We start from the raw sequence: 18,208 nt of genomic DNA, 5'->3' as shown, positions 1-18,208 counted from the left end.
CCTTCGTTCTTTACTTTAAAAATGCAACTTAACAGCTTTGCAATCAACTGAAATAATATATAAAAAGTAAAAACAATAAACGTTTGGCTTTCTTAATACGATATCATTTCAAACGCTGTTGGAAGGAACCATTGCTTATTAGAGGTTTACAAGGTAATTTACCCAAGTACGCAAATGTAATGGTCGATTGCCCTTAGGCATGATTCTGTTTTATTACTTTAATCCGGTTGTAAAAATGCATGACCGAAGGGTCATCAGATAAGCAAAAACAGGGTCAAAATCTGATAAAATAGCGCTGTTTAACTGACTGTACGAAAATCCGTATGTCCGAAAATTTAGAATCATGAAAACATAAATATTTTGGCTTAAAAAGGAAATGTAAGAAAATTTAGAATGTAAGAGAAAATACGGTGGTTTTATGGTGTTTAAATCGATTAGAAATAGCAAAACCTAAAGACCTTATCTCAAGTGTGATTTTCAAAAGATTTTATATGAATGTACACACACGGTAAAACTAGTCTATTAAAATGAAATACCTTCATTGGTTCTCATGTTTTTAATATTTATTAAACATAGGTATTTGTGAACACTTGTTGTTATATAATATTGAAATGTACACGCATACTGAACATAAAATCATTAGCATAACGGCTAAGTTGGTTTTTACTAAGATTGCAATAGTGTTTATTTTATTATTATGAATCTTATGAGGATAATTTTGAAAGTATGACACAGAGTATCTGAAGAAGATATATACATAATCACATATGTTGTTGTTGTTGTGGTTATTGTTTCAATATTTTTATGAGTATCATACATTCAATGACGAATAGCTATTAATTTGTCATACAAACACCATAATTATTATTGGATTGCGGAGATTAAACAAATCGATTCCCTAGTAACTGATATAACTGATACATTTTTTGAGCGACAATTTGAAACTAAATCTAGTATTATTTAAATTTGATTATTTTAATTGCAGACTTTTTTTATTAACCCCAATTATTGTGTACGCAACGTTTCTTTTATTTAAATCGCTGAGTACGAAGCATCAAGCTATTTTTTAATTAATTGACAGTGATCTTTAATGTATGTCATAATATAAATTGAAATCAATCTTAATTAAAGCTTGAGCGGTTGGTTTGTAATAAGTTTTGTAAATGTTGCTGTAGGATATGTATGCACAATAAATACTAACGCTCTGGCATATTGTGATGGTGATATGATTATATATTGCACAATGAATATGTGATGATGTTCTTGTGATAATATTGAGGCTATAATTAGTTTTTGAATTAAGCTAGCTAATTTCAAATAAGATACAAACACATCCCAATCCTAAAATTATCAGTAAGTTATAGTATTGTTTGCCTCTAGGCGCATAATTAGTTGAAGGCCTAGTTTATCTGTTAATCCTCGCCCCATGTGGTGTCCCAGTGGGTACACTGATATTAATACACGATGTATTGGTCCACAATTAAATCTCTTATAAAAACATGTCTCTCAGGTGACTGAAAAATGGCTGTGTAGATACAACAAATACTACTACAACGGAGACTAAGATAACACATGTTACAATTAATTTGTCTTCCTTGCGTTCTTCTTATACGACAAACACTTCTAAAACAAAAAAGCAAAAAGCCGCAACTGCTACTGCTTCGGCTACTCTTACTGCTACTGCTACTGCTACTGCTGCCGCTGCCGCTGCCACTGCCGCTGCCACTGCCGCTGCCGCTGCCACTGCCGCTGCCACTGCCGCTGCCGCTGCCACTGCCACTGCCGCTGCCACTGCCGCTGCCAGTGCTGCTGCTGCTGCTACTGATAGTGCTACTGCCACTGCTACTGCCACTGCTACTGCCACTGCTACTGCCACTGCCACTGCTACTGCCACTGCCGCTGCTGCTGTTGCTTCTGATAGTGCTACTGCTACTGCTGCTGCTGCTGCTTCTGCTGCTGTTGCTGTTGCTACTGTTACTGCTACTGATACGGCTACTGATACTGCTACTTCTACTGCTACTGCTACTGCTAGTGCTACTGCTACTGCTACTGATTCTGCTACTGCTACTGCTGCTGCTGCTACTGCTGCTGCTGCTGCTACTGCTACTATTGATAATCATTCTCCTTCTACTTCTATTTCTAATATTGCTAGCGATGCTTCATAATTTATTTTTAAATGTATCATTTTGTTAAAACAGGAAAGAACTGTTTTATATATTTTCTTAAAGGGATCTTTTCACGCTTTGGTAAATTGACAAAATTGAAAAAAGTTGTTTCAGATTCGTAAGTTTTCGTTTTAGTTATGATATTTGTGAGGAAACAGTAATACTGAACATTAACCATGCTCTAATATAGCCATTATATGCATCTTTTGACGATTTTAAAACCTAAAAATTATAAAGCGTTGCAACGCGAAACGATTGAATAATTTGGAGAGTTCTGTTTTTGTCGTTAAATTTTGTGAAACTACGAAGATTGCTTATATAAGGTATAAAATACGTCGAGAATGTGTACTCGGCGGAATAGCTCAGTAGGCATAAGCGTTTATACTACAGGACTCTGCCAGGACTCCAGGGGTCACTGGTTCGAACCCTGCTCCGGGCAATGTACATTTCCTTTTTTTTATTTTTTTTTCTTGATTTTTTACTGGAGCTTTTATGATCCAATGTTTACATTTATCAATATAAAGCATTTAATGAATAAGTTAAAAAAATGCCAAAATCTGTGAAAAGGCCCCTTTAAAGGTGTAAAGAATCTAAACTTTTCTGCGATTAAAGTTTTATTTAACTGGATTAGTATAGGCCACATAACAGACGCTATTGTACTGATTTGTACTAAACAACATTTTGTCATAATCAACAGTTTTAACATGCCGCAGTTTCCTTGGACGTTGACCTTTGATTGGAGTTATGTATAAAACATTAACAAGGTATTTGTTGACAGTTTGTCCTGTCACAATTATATATGAGTTGAGCCAAACGTGTGATAAAGATCCCTTTTGGGGTGGCGATAAATACTATTTATATTGTTCAACAGTGGGAGACTGAGAAAACATATGTTACAATTAATTTGTCTACTTTGCCTGCTTCTTCTTTATATATTTTTCTTGCTAATCGTTTTAGTTTAGTTTTAGTTAAGTAGGTATATCAATTTACATTTTTTGATAGATATTTATTTGGATAGTAATAGTATGTTTTATTTGACTTGACATCATTGAACCGGTTTATTCATTGATAAGATCGGGATCTCCACAGGTGTTTAATCTCGATTGTTAGGTGGGGAGAAGGGTCCGAATGATAATGTTGTCGTCGGCTTACGAATCACATTTCACAAGTTTTAGACAAATATGCATACGTTATAAACCTAATTTAAGTATTACATAGATAATAACTTATCTTTATTTTGATGAACTACGTTTAAGGTATAAAACTATAATTATCTATGTGTTGTGTGCCGCATACATACCATCTTGCTTTTTTTAAATTTGATCACAACGGTCAGAAGTCATAAACATTCATTATGCATGGTTGCTAAAGCACAGTGTATACTAACTAACCTATGTTTATTGTTGTTTGCTAGGGTTATTATTATTATGTTTTATTTTTTTTTATTTTGGGGGGGTGGGAGGGCTTTTATAGAAGATTTCAACTAGTCCTTCAATTAACGAAAAAAAAATAATAGACAGCTTCATTCATGCTGTTCTATTATGGTGTTTTAACGCATATAATTATGTATGGTTGATGAAGCACATTGTATGCTACCGATGTTTATTGTTGTTTGATGATGATGTTAAGTTGGTGTTGCTGTTGTTGTTAATGATGATGATGAGGAGGAGGAGGAGGAAGAAGAAGAAGAAGAAGAAGAAGATGATGATGATGATGATGATGATGATGGTGGTGGTGGTAGTAATGACGACGACGACGATGATGATGATTTTGATTATGATAATGAGATTTGAATTAAATTAATGCGCAAAGATTTTTCTTTTTAGCGGCCAAATGCAGATATCTGCGCTCGGCCGCTGTAAGGGTTATGTAATATTTGCAATCTACATAGGAGTCAATAGCAGATACCAAGCACCATATGCTTATGAGAAACAAAAGCAAAATATTGGCAATCGCTGAAATCTCGAATATGACTTAATCATTTTATTAAATGAAAACCGGTAACTATTTTAAACGGTTATTATATTGCAACAACTTAGCGGTGTTTATCCAAAAGACCATTGTTATAATTACAGGGACGTCAATAGGCCAAACTATTCAGGAAATATGATTTGAGTCGTCAAGGATAGATTTTGAGATCAATGTACGTCCGATGAGATTTAAAGGGAGTTGGAGGCGTAGGGACAGATTCGTTCGAGTACGCGATCATTTGAGAACAAATTATGTTGAAGCTTTATCGGAATTCCGGAAATTTGCGATCGGTACCGATTTTTCCTGGTTCTTTTTTATTGATTCTGATAAGTTAGCGGCCGGCACGGACATGAATATTAACTGACGAAAACCTCTTCGCTACTTTCCGAAAATCTTCGACATGTTGCAAATATCCGTAATATTCCGCATTGTACTCACCAGAAATTGCAACTAGAAAGACTACAATAAATCAGTTAGCTACGGCTCGGGCGGGGATTTACCTATTATCCCTGTAAGGGACCTAATGCCCCAGACTACCGGCTATTTTTTCCGGAATTCGAACTTGATACACTTGATATCCCTGAATTAAATATTTATATCCGCAATTTTGATCTCTAGAGTGCTGACTGATAGTATTGTATTTGACTGGAATGACTGTCGATTATGTGTTTTTAAGATTAAAACAAGCTTACGAAGAACTTTGTGTTTGCTTTTTTGTACGCTTTCTTTTTAAAAATGTATTGTCCGCCACGGACGCAACAATTGACCAAATGTACCAGATTGTGGTCTCTTTAAAGTGCTATGTTTTTACTGCCGTGATATCTTTAACAAACTACACATTATTGATCGTGGACGTTTTATACTCTTATTGAATTTGTTTCCCCAAAATATGCTCTTCTATTAGTAGATGTTTAGGTGACGATGTTCTAATTATAGATCTTACACGGCCAAGAAACACTAGATAGGTCTTTGCAAAGAGAGCTGTTGGATATCGTGAATGCGTTCAATGTGGCCTGTTTATTTCAGAAAGCTATGTGCAATGTTTTATGGGGATTTCTATCAAATTGCCAATTGCAAAATTTGATTTAATTCATTCGGACCTACAAGCGGGAAACTTCTTCATTAAAATTCAATGGGCTTTTAAGAAGTTCGTTGAAAGGCCAAATTTGACGTTAAACAGCAACGCCGAAAAAATTGCTACTCAGTCTTATTTATCACTTTTTTTGTAAGATTTACCAGTAGACGTTCTTCAGTGAAATTAAGCAAACACACAGTGCCGACAAATATGGAAGGGTATTTAGGTAAAAATTACATCCTTCTTTGTGACTGTGTCATGATTCTTGATGGTACTTTCAATTAGTATGTAGACACCTTTTCATGCTTGATGACACTTACATCTTGCCTGATGTCCAATGTCTATTTACATTCTGCTTAATGGTATCATGCATGTGTACAGATGCAACATTCTTGTTCGTTAATTGCATGCTGCATATGTGTATGTTGGTTTGTGCAGAGAGACTTGTGCAATAGGCGCAGTGCATAATGAAATCAAATATTAATGCGTTTAATAAATTAACGCGATGGTAAGATGTGAGTTTCACCCAAGCACAAAGCAACATACTATCACGCATGATACAATGATGTCAATTGACAGTCATTCCGAAATGCTACGGAGGACTACGGAAATTTACGGCGTATAACGGAAATTTTATGTTATAGGAGAAGTTGCGCACCTTTGTAAGATATTTGCTACTGAACCGAAATTAACCGCGTGTTTGTAGACTTAACTTTTTTTTGGTTAATGACTAACCATAATTTTTGTACAGTAATTTACCTTCAATAACCAAAGAAAGTCTATGGATATATTTCAATATATGCTACTAATGCATGTATGCAGGGCTCCAGATAAGACGCTTAAAGTCGTAAAATGTTTACATTATATGCATTGATATTGAGTCTTACGCATGATCACACATTTTGAATTCTTATTTTATTTTTCCAATGTGTAACCGTACGCACAGAATTTAAGTCTACTTTTTTACTAAATTTAATTCAATTTTTTACGACTTTAAGCGTCTTATCTGGAGCTCTTCTTAGACTATAAACCTAAATGCGGATGTGCCAAAAATTATATTTACCTGAAAAAAAAAGAATTAATAATAGACTTTAAGGCTGGATTATTATAGAGTGTAAACCAAGATTTTGCTGAAAAAGTTATCTGGAACTTTGCATGTATGTTGAGAGGAAATCGATTACATAATTTCAAATTTACTAGAGTACTTTTATATTGCACCACATAAAATGCTTTAAAACTATAATATTGAAGTGCACATATAAACTTTATTATAGATGGGTAGGTATTTCGTGTCAATCTCTTTCACATATGAAAGAGCTGTTGGTCATGCTGCTTTAAGTACATATAGATGCATGACACAATTTAGATTAAGCAAAATAAAACACTAGGTATTTGCCAAGAGTCAAATATATACGAGCAGTAAGAGCGTAATCGTGCACAGCGAGACTTACTCATGTAGAATTGAAACTCTTATTGCTTTCTTTCGAAATAATTTCATGTGTCCGATCTAATATGCAATATGCCCGGTGTTTTTTTTTGCGGATTAATGTTCCGTTTTAGATCCATAATTAACGAATGCCTCAATATTTTCAAAAATTAACACCGGAATAATGTTCACCGACATTTTTTCATACAGATTGGATATAAATATTATAGAGCTTAACAAAAAATACATTAAGCCCTGTTCTCCCGGCACACGTGCTGGACACACAGGTGGTTAGCGTGTGGCTATGATAATAATTAGTGAAAACATCTTTTTGAATGATAAATAATCATATTAAAACGAAAAATCAAATTTTCTATATATAAAAAATCACTACCGTTTTATATATAACAAGGTATCCAACTCGAAATCATCCGAAAACGGGGTGCATCGTTTTGAGCAGCCATTACTAAATTAATTTTGCAGCGATTTTCATGACCCGGTCTTATTCAACGCAGAAATGAATTTCCTTTTAGGAAATGTATATATATTGTTATATTTCTACACATGCTGGGTCAAATTTTAAGAAATAAAGCTATACATAATTCGCTTGACCCAGTTGTTATCGATCAGACCGTATTTATGAATGAAATCTCCAGTTGTAAAGACACAACTCCGCATTGGAGCAATGAAATCACTCTTGTGTTTAAAATGTCAGTTGGTTGAAATGTATGTAAACAAAGGTTTGAAAATGCGCTGGACAGTTAGTTTTGATGCATAATTCTACGGCAAGCACGGTAAGAATGTTTTTTTTCATACGTTTTATTGAATTATGGTATCGAGGTTCGTGAACTTTGCAGGGAAAATGCCCATTTCCCCGTGAAGATTTCCGTCATGAATACTGTCTGATCGATCACAGCTGGGTCACGCGAGTTGTGTATCGTGTTATTTTTTAAAAGTTGACCCAGTATTTGTAAAAATATTGCAAGACATATACATTTCCAGAAAGGAAATTTATTTCTGCGTTGAATAAGACCAAGATCGTGAAAATCGCTGCAAAATTGATGAAGTAATGGCTGTTTAAAACGATGCATCCCGTTTTCGGATGATTTCGAGTTGGATACCTTGTTGAATATATATTTAACTTATTTTTTTTAAGAAAAGTTGATTTTTCGTTATAATATGATTACTTATCATTCCAAAATATGTTTTCACTAACTAGTATTATAGCCACACGCTAACCACCTGTAGCTGGACACTTTTAAAAAACACTATACAAATTCAAGTACTTATGCACTTAATTGATTGTAAACAATGACGGTTGAAATCCGTGCGTGGGAATTTTTCTGGTAACCAAGAGCGACGTCAACGTTCATGACAAACCTGTTTATATGACATTTATTTATTGATTTTTTCCAACTTGATTGAAAATTACGTTTTATGATATTTTAATACATGTAGATGAAGTAGTTGTTTTCTCAACGAGGAGTACAATAGTTGTACAGTACTAGACACGAGTACTTGTAACTTTCAGGTTTCTCTGTATACCACAGACATTATATAGTCATAAAATGATAAATATGTGTTTATAGAAATTGTAATTATAGCATGGTTAACAGACTAGAGAAATCTGAAAGTTTCACGCACAGGTCTGTGGCAATGGGGGTTTGGGCTACTTTATAAATATGAGGTCGATATGCAATGCACATCGGTAGATTACGTCTACTGTAATTATTTGGACTAGGGAAGGGCCACAATTCCAACACATCAGCCCCGTTATGTTCTGAATAAAATACATGTATAATTTCTTGAGTGCCAATTGCATCTTACAAATATCAAAAACATTCACGGCAGTCAATTCATTGTGTAAACTTACTGGTCTTCATGACAATAATGAACGTATTTAGTTTAATGGAGATTATATAACGAAGGGAACTAATTCAGCTTATTCAGTTTACTAGTCAAAATGATTCGGATGTTTTCGCTTTTTTTTCCGAAAAGTAATTTATTCAACATACGGAAAATAAACGCGCGCCACCTGATGTCATAATTTAGTAACTTGCATTCTGCTTACTGCCTGTTGCTAACTGCCGTTGTTAATGACGCTTAGTGGCAAAACCGATTATGACTGGTTTCAGGAATAATGAACACACAAACATTGGATAGTCACCAAGCATGTTGAAACAATCATCAAGTATAACCGATAGAGAACAAGCATGTTGGAACTGTCATGAAGCATGTTAGAATAAACATCACGCATAATGTAAATATTATTCATGAATGATGTAATGTTGCAGCAATCATCAAGTATAAACGAATAGACAACAAGCATGTTGGAATTGTCATCAAGCAAATTAGAATAAGCATCAGTCATAATGTAAATATTCACCACGAATGATGTAACTTTTACCTATATATCCTTCCATAGACATGTGTTGTTACTAAAATAGACATAGAGATTTGAGCATTGGGAGTGACCTAATCATACTGTGCTTTAGCAGTATTACGGAATACCGTTAGTGCCATCGTGGTTACACATTAAAATCCAGAGGGCGAGAACGCGAGAACGCGATAGTACGATGGCGACAATGTGACAATACGATGATGACAGGGTGACAATACGATGGCGACAATGCGATAGTACGATGGCGACAATGCGAGAACGCGATAATACGATGACGACAATCAGACAGTGCGATGACGACAGTGCGACAATACGATGGCGACAGTGAGATAGTACGATGGCGACAATACTACAGTTCGATAGTGCGATAATACGATGACGACAGTGCGAAAATACGATGACGACAGTGCGACAATACGATGGCGATAGCCGACAGTGCGATAGTACGATGGTGCCAATGCGATAACGCGATAGTATGATGGCGGCAATTCGAAAATGCGATGGCGACAGTGCGACAATACGATGGCGACAATGCGATAGAACGATGGCGACATTGCGATGATACCACGGCGACAGTACGATATGACTATCGCATTGTCGCCCCCGTACTATCGCACTGCCGCCATTGTATTGTCGCACTGTCGCATTGTCGTCATCGTACTAGCGCGTTTTCGCAATCGTACGAACGCATTGTCGCCATCGTATTGTCGCACTGTCGTCATCGTACTTTCGCGTTCTCGCATTCTCGCCCTCTGGATTTTAATGAGTAACCACGGTGGCCCTAACGGTATTTTGTACAGTAAAGTGCGTACAATCTTGTTTGGAATAACAATTTTTATGCCGAAAACAGATTTTGAAAACCCGACTTTGTTTTATAAGTAGTAGTCTAAATATACAATGAGTTTTCCGAGCATTAAATAAACATATTAAAATAAAATTCATGTTCGTATCAGTTGAAGTAGTTGTTAATAGTAGAAGCAAAGAACACAATAAAACGCTGATTGGGCTTACTAATTTGAGGCAAGAAAAAACACATCGCGCTATTATATATAACATATAACGCGCATCCGCAAAGTTCGAGCGCCCGTCTCGGTGCCGTCGTTTCCGGTGAAAGTTTCGCACAGGAGCTACCGAGTTTGGATATGAGACCACGAATCATGGCTTGACTTTATATATCAGTCAGCGTAGTACCTGACCAGACTGCGCGGTTGGACAAGCTAGGATGGACCAACTTCGGCCGCATATGACATAAGACCCATTTTCGCATGACGCGGGTCATCTGACCTTTATAATGTGTATATAGCTTTGAATGGAATTTGCACATAGTTTTTGGCATGGACTTATTGTTATGTTAATGTGTTGCACGCTTTCAAAAGCAGAGGGCATATATAAGATCAATTATACTACGGAGTTCATTTTCTGTTGCAAAATGAAATGCAATAAAGATTGTTACTCCGCGGTGTGTACAGTATGACAGCGTTGTCTGTCTGCGATGCATTCATACTGGTTCTAAGCTGGCATACTCACCAATTGGACTCAACCATCTGCTCGAACAAGAAATGATAAGTTCTACTAGCATAAACCTTTAATTGTAACTCATTTTAAAAATATTCATGTTATTTATATTATTCAATTTATTATTCAAAATTATAATTATTATTACCTTTATTGTTGTTTTTCGCATTAAGAAACTTATTCGGCTTACGAAACTGAAAAATCCCATTGGAAAAAAATCCCATGGGAAAAAAAAATCCCATGGGAGAAAAAATCCCATGGGTTTTAAAAATCCCATGGGATTTAAAAATCCCATGGGATTTTTTGTTTTTTTTTAAACACGACTAAACGCATTAAAATATCGTAGTTGTTCATCATTTCATAAAATATGATGTTTCTGAAAGTTTCATGAATAAATCTCTCAAAATAAGAAAAAAATCCCATGGGATTTTTTTCTCCCATTTTAAAATGGGATTTTTTTATTACTAAATATTATTATATATAATTGGCATAAAACCAATATACAGTCCTTAAATAACGTTAAAATACTTGCAAACGCAAATAAAACACGTTTTTTAAAATGTTCAAAATCCCATGGGATTTTTCTCCCATTTGCAAATTATGGGAGAAAAAAAATCCCATGGGAGAAAAAATCCCATGGGAAAATCGAAAATCCCATGGGAAAATGCAAAAATCCCATGGGAACCCCAACTTTGCTTATAAATTTCATAGTGAAGAAAACGCGTTTTTTGAGTGAAAATAACCAATTATTAATCAACGATAAGACTTTTATCGCATACTATGTCTCAAAGTAGCAAATCTTTAAGAAAAAGGGTACTTAAGTTTGCGAAATTTCGGTTTCGCAAAGTTTTTCCGGTGGCCGTTTTATACGAATGAAATACTGTTTAAAACAGCTGCAAATGCAAATAAAGAATTATATAACTCAATATTATACCAATATATTGTAGTACATATATATGGTATGGTATTGCAATATGCATATAATGTAATGAAAAACAAAATAAGTTATTCCATTGTATTTTGTGTTCCCATAATTCAACAAACAAATCCTAGTTGTTTGTATGTTAATGGTGAAAAAATTCATTCATAAAAGCTCTGTGAAAACGTATGGGAACAATGTGTATAATATCATGTACACCTGGATATAAAATGGAAGGCGCATTATGTTATGCATTTGTTTAACCACTTAATTTTGTTGTTGTGAGATATAGAGATAAAGTTGTTTATTTTTTAAAAAATGCTGGTTTTGCAAGATTGCGCATTGCAGCAACAACAACAGTTAAGAATAGAGCAACAGCATAATAGACAGACACAGCAGCCATGGCCACAACACCAACAATAGCAGTAACAGATGATGGCTTAGCTTCATCAGCAACAGCAGCAGCAGGAGCAACAAGATCTTTAATCAATGGGCCATTTAGACGTCACTTTAGAAATTCAGAAGATCTTCATGAAAGAAGTAAGTTGTTGTAAAGTCAATATTTAGTGTAGTTTAACCCTATTTATTAAGCATGTTTACAACGAAGTTTAAAAATCCTGGTTACTAGATTTGGATATTACAGGCAGGATTTAGAAGTCGTGCATGGAGACCAAGTGAAACTAAAAAAATGTTTTTTCGCTAAAATTTTTAGTTTGGAAGGAGATGTTACACTGACATTTTGTGTTGGTAGCTTGTATGCAAACCTAGCTTAGGTTGCCCAATGATTGAATGTAAGTTTATAAATAAACTGTTGAAAGCTTGGGATCATACTAGGGACATCTTGTTTGCAAGGCAGGCCCCATGTCCATTCTACCTTTACGACAAAACCCATGTTTATTTTACATTATCTTACTGGCATTTGCAGCTATATGCTAGCCTTCATAGGAGAAAGAAATGTTATGACAATAAAGAAAAAGCCAAACTTTAACAATTATTGTTAAATTAACGTTTAACGTTAACATTGTGTTAATTACTGTACAAGTTTGAATAACTGATAGGTTTATGCATGGGGTTGTTTATTTTTAAAGATTCCAGTTTTGAATAGCTTTGAAGGCAAGTTTTGTGAGTTTATTTTTTGTTCTTTTTTAGCTCGGCTGTTTTCAGAGAGGTATTTCCTGAGGTACTGTCATAGCCAGCGACGGAGTCATGATAAAACCTTGACATTTTGCTCCAAAATCAAAGTGCTTCCACCTACAACTTTGAAACTTTATAATGTAGATGCACCTTGATGAGTTCTACACGCCACACCTGTTTTTGGGTCATTAGGTCAGGGTCACTGTGAAAACAATAATCTGACAAGCTCTCATTTATTCAAAACTGCACCCGCATCCTAACGTTGGCACTTGTTATGTGGTGCTCTTGTTTAATACATTTTATGCCCCCAAAGGAGGGCATATAGTGATCGGACCGTCCGTCTTTCCGTCACACTTTGCGTTTACGTTTCTGCGTTTAGGTTTCAAAAAATGCTCATAACTTCTATGTCTCTTCAGAAAGCAACTTGATATTTGGCATGCATGTGTATTAAATGAAGCTGCTCATTTTGAGTGGTAAAAGGTCAAGCTCTTCCTTCAAGGTCAAAGGTCAAAAAAACAAATCCAAGGGAAGTAATAAGCTTCACAGGGAGACAATTATCTGTACCTGCCAAATAATAAAAAAACAATTAATAAATCAAAGCGGCGCATTAGGGGGGCATTGTGTTTCTGACAAACACATCTCTGTTTTTTTATTATTCCTTACACTGTATGTTTTGCGTTTCAATAACATATCCAAAGAATTGATTTAAACAATTATGAACAAGTTCCTTTTCAATTACAGTTTCATCTTTTCAAGATAACAAAATGACTGCACAACATCACATGAGGACAAAAATGGACATGTCCTTTTAAAAATTGTTCATTTGTTTACAGTAAATGAATTACCTATGGAACACGAATATATTAATGAACATCTACCTTTAAATATTATTCTGTCATTAATAGTTAAAGAAGTAACATCTGAACATTGCATCTATGACTACAATGAGGAGGTGATACACCCCAAGAAAAGGGAGGCGACAAAGAAATACTACGAGAATTTTTAACAGCTTTACTTAAAATTGGCATATATGGTTTTTTTTTTAGTTCAAACCTTATTAACAAAATTTGCAGTTGAATGAAGAATGTTTTTGGTGAAAGAAACCTCAATATCAGTGATAGATATAAGACATTGTATTGTTTAATGCAGTAAAAATATATTAATAAAAGCACTGTTTTTTGTTCAACATCGTCAGCCAAACATTGTCAGTTACTTTCCCTGACAAATGAAAATGTGTGTAGAATATCTACAAACATGCGCCATCATAAAATATCAACAAACCTATCTATTAGCGATGAAGATTCACAAATTATGATGCTGGTTGACGCTTCATTCCCATCATAATTATGAAAAACAACAATGTTTGACATTTGAACACACACGTCAATGATGTCACAATACACATATATAAAAAGTTTTATCTTTGCTGTCGTATTTTTTTTATTGTACATAGGAATCAAATACAAAGAAAGTTTGTTGCTTTTGGTGATTAATTAAATACTTGTTGTCAATCATAGTTTTAGAAACTCGTGAACTTGTTGTTTTCTATCGCCAAAATCATCAAATATCGTTTATTTTAGTTTGATTCAAGGAATGACTACACAATTTCTAGTAGTTTTCCAACAAATTTAAATGCAAGAAGATTGGTTTTGATGATATCTGTTTATTTAAGCTTGCTTACATGTATGTGAAAGCCTATGAATCTCTGAGACACTCAAGTCTGTTTACTGGGTGGAACCATAACATCTGTCCTGTACATTTGTCCAAAATATGATTGCATTTTCTCTTAATCTATTTGTTCCTTTTCTCAACCGACTTTTTTCCAGTAAATATGGATTGCATGGCATTGAGTTTGGTTTGGAAGCAGTTACTATCGCAGAACTCGAGCCAGCAAAGGTCATCCTCACAGGAATCCAGTATCTCAATGGTGCAGGACCCACAGTCTATGAATATTGTGGAGCTTGAACCTTGGGTGAGTTTGCAAGACAAGTGCAGGCTATTGTTATGGCCCCACATACAGAGGAGGGTGGAATCATATAGATTTCCCTTTGTTCCTCCATATGTCATTCTTTTCGTCTTAAATTTGTCTCGAGCTTAACTTAGAAAAGAATACTAATTCTGCAGTTTATAAACCAGCATTTGAACTTGCATTCTTTGATCTTTGTGTTTTGTTTCTTTTGAGGTTGAAGGAGTTTCAAGACAAAAAAAAATCTGGCAAGCTTTCATTTATTTAAAACTGCACCCGCAGCCGAGCGTGGCACCCGTTATGCGGTGCTCTTGTTATTTATTATAGCCTTATAACAAGGGATACCACGCTATGGCAGAACTGTTCATAATCTCCTGCTTTTATTGGTACAAGACAAAAAGATAAACTGAAATTTGCAATAACGTGTCTTCCTTTCTTTCAGACGCCAATTGACAAATCCAAACCGTCCAATCAGAAACAGAAAGACAGTCTGTTGCAGCGGTTAGTCCAATCTAGGATGCTCAGTGATAAACATAAATTAACACTTGCTAGTCTCTAATTGCCTGCATTGGCTGTGTTAAAGTCTTGCTGTCCGTTCTGTACACTTACAATGGAAGCCCTCATCTTAGAATTTTGGGATAGGTTGAAACTCAGTGGCATTGTGCAGACTAACATTGCAGAATGACAAAGAAGTACAAGCCCTGTGACCAGCAATCAACTAATGTGGCAAGCTATGTTGTGTCATGTGACCAGCCAAGCTGTGCGTAAAGAGAAAACTATAGTTCGTGTCTTGTGGGATTTATGACGCTTTCAGTGATTTGCTGTTATATGTTTTTGTGATATATATAGTTAATTATAATCAAGTGAAGATTACTTGTTTAAAGTAATTATGTAAAGTATTCTTTTAAGTTCAAAAGAGTGCAAGCCTGTGTTGCTACTTTGTCTGTATTCCGAAAGTTTGATCCAGATGTTGATAAAACATAGAACATAAACTTATTTTTTATTACATTGATTTCAAACTTAAGCAAAGTTGTTTAAATAGTATTGTTAACTTGAATAAATTTTCAAACATTTATCGGCTTTTTTCATGAAATAAGACAAACTACAGTATTGTTTTTGCCAGTAATATAGTAAGACGTGCTAGTTAAAAGAAATTGTTAAGAAAGATTCATGGACGCTTCTATTTTGATTTGCCTGTCTTTGTGTCTGTATACAATACTCATCAGTTTGCACATTATAGTGACTTTTTAAACAAGAATCTTGAGTAGTGTCAGAAAGTTATAAAAGAAAAATATTAATCAATTAAGGACAAAATTATTTTATCTTCCGTAAGCTGATAATAGACACAAAACCTAAATTATCATCATTTGATGGAAGATTATTTTATTTAAATGAAATTTGGAAGATTATCTTAATTTGAATTGTGATGGATTGTTAAATGATTAGAAAATATCTATTATTAAGTGGAATGCTTTTATATTTTTTTAACTTAAGATTTTAATTTTTCTTTTAGTAAGCATGCATCAAGATGACATAACTTGTTAGTAATTGCTCATGGTATGATTTTGTTTAGCTAATTGTAAATGACACAATTTGAATTATTACTTTAATGTTTATCGTTAGTTTTGATCTTTGTATTGGGACACAATACTTCATGATGCTTTGTATAAACTGTGCATACTCATATAAAAAAACAAATTTGTAAGTGAGTAAATGAGTGAATAATTTTACCAAGTCAATATATATTTACATTGTGCCATTGTGGATATTAAGCAAAACAAATCATTTGCTGGTGTCAATTGTAAAAACAATCATTTCGATCAATTAACTGTTTTATGTTATAATTTTTTATGTACATCTTTTAGATGCAAGGCAATAGAAAGAACCTAAATGGCAAATAAAAACACTTGAATACCATACTTTTTATCTGTCCAATAATAATTTAAGCAAATGCTTGAAAAAATATTTAATTAAAAATATTAATATCTGGAAAATTTGATATCAATTACATACAAGGGAGAGCAATGTGATGTGGTTTGAATTTTCAATAACTGCAATTGTTAATAAATGTTCTATTATAACTTTAGATACAATTGAATTCTCATTGCACCACAAACACTTGTTTATGTGTTGTAACAGAATTTATATGTAATCAAATTTATTTCTAAAAGATATTAAATTTCAATGACAATACAGTGTTGATATTTTTGTAATTCTTAATTTTATTATCACATGTTCTGAAAAAATGTCACTTAAAGATATACATGTATTTTATACTATAATTATGATATAATACTTGCTAATTATTCTATGCTTGAAATATGGCTGATATTTAATTTTGATAGTTTACCAGTTGTGTTACAGTATTTTTCACGTTGACCTCTCCACATCAACCAGGAGTGCATTCACAGGAGCAAGTTTCAATAAATCTCCCAATTTAAAACTGCAAAAAATGTCAGAATTTCCAAAAAATTTGCTTTTTTATTCAAGTTGTTTGAATGGCTGTTTTTGTTCTGTTGTTAAACAATTAGAATAGGTTTTAATATTTAAACAACATGTCATATTTCAATCATATCATATTGATTGTAACATAGAAAACAAAATAAACCTTTTTTGATTAATTTGTGTGCGTGTTAAGTAAAATTAAATGGTAACCATACCAGTACATGTATACTTATTATTAGAATTTTACAAAAGTGGGATGCCATTTTAAAATCATGTCTTCATTTGTTCGTCTTACTCAAAAGTGACCTTTTTCAGTGGAAAGGCTCTGTTGCATAAAATGAACTTAATCAAAAAAGCCCCAAGGCATTTTTTGATTGCTTGTGTACCACATAATTATCAGGGATTTCTTAATTGACTGCATGATTTTTTACACACCAGTTTGACCTTCGTTGATATTTTCTTAATTGTGACCTTATTGTTAAGAGTATTTTACTAGTACATGTTGAAGTATTTCTGTTAAGTGTAACCGAATATTTGATAAAATTATTTAAACATGTTTAACTGTCTTTGTAATTATATTGAATATTTTCTATAGTAGTTCATTCAATTACCAGTGTTTTGTTGAGCCAAATCACATTATATGAATCATGGTGTAGGGTCAACCACTACTATAATCAGTGGTTTATTTGTAGAGGGATATAATCATGTGTTTGTATATTTGTGTACTTGATAAACCAAGTTTGTTGTTCCAATGTTGCTAAGGTATATATCTATCCCTGAAGTTGTCATATTATTGTACCTTGACTCTGTGTTGCTATCACAATTGTAAAAAAATCAAATTCGTTTTCCGACTTCAATATAACTTCATTATTTTAAACAAGAAATATCTTTTTCAAAGATATACGGCGTTGATGTTAATTGTTTTTGTTGGTTTTAAAGGATCGTCATGAAAATAAGATCAAGTTATGACTCATGTCGGGGATGTTTTTTTCTGAACAATTCTCAGTCGGATGATATGCATATAAGTTTAAATGAGGACGAACATACATATAATAATATCAGAGACCCTACTCCGATACTGTAAAATGTCCAACGAAGGCTAGAATTTGTGAAAACAAGCTTGGAGATGAAGATGTGGTGTGTCACTCTACTTATAAATCGCCTGGTCAACCACACGACATGAGCGCTCCA

The 18,208-nt window shown here is 34.0% G+C and overlaps 1 long non-coding RNA gene across 2 annotated transcripts in view; it reads left to right on the top strand.

The window, feature by feature from the left end:
• The window catches only part of LOC127864973 (uncharacterized), a 32,748-nt gene extending 14,886 nt beyond the window's left edge, over positions 1–17,862 (top strand). For both annotated transcript variants that reach the window (XR_008042407.1, XR_008042406.1), the window contains exons 4-6: positions 11,821–12,012; positions 14,433–14,578; positions 15,015–17,862. This is a non-coding gene — a long non-coding RNA (uncharacterized LOC127864973). The remainder of the gene's footprint in view (positions 1–11,820; positions 12,013–14,432; positions 14,579–15,014) is intronic.
• Positions 17,863–18,208: the final 346 nt, after the last annotated feature.

This window comes from Dreissena polymorpha, chromosome 1 (assembly GCF_020536995.1).
Source record: "Dreissena polymorpha isolate Duluth1 chromosome 1, UMN_Dpol_1.0, whole genome shotgun sequence".
NCBI classification, from domain to species: domain Eukaryota; kingdom Metazoa; phylum Mollusca; class Bivalvia; order Myida; family Dreissenidae; genus Dreissena; species Dreissena polymorpha.
Note: the sequence above shows the minus strand (reverse complement) of the source record. Positions and strands in the feature narration are given on the sequence as shown.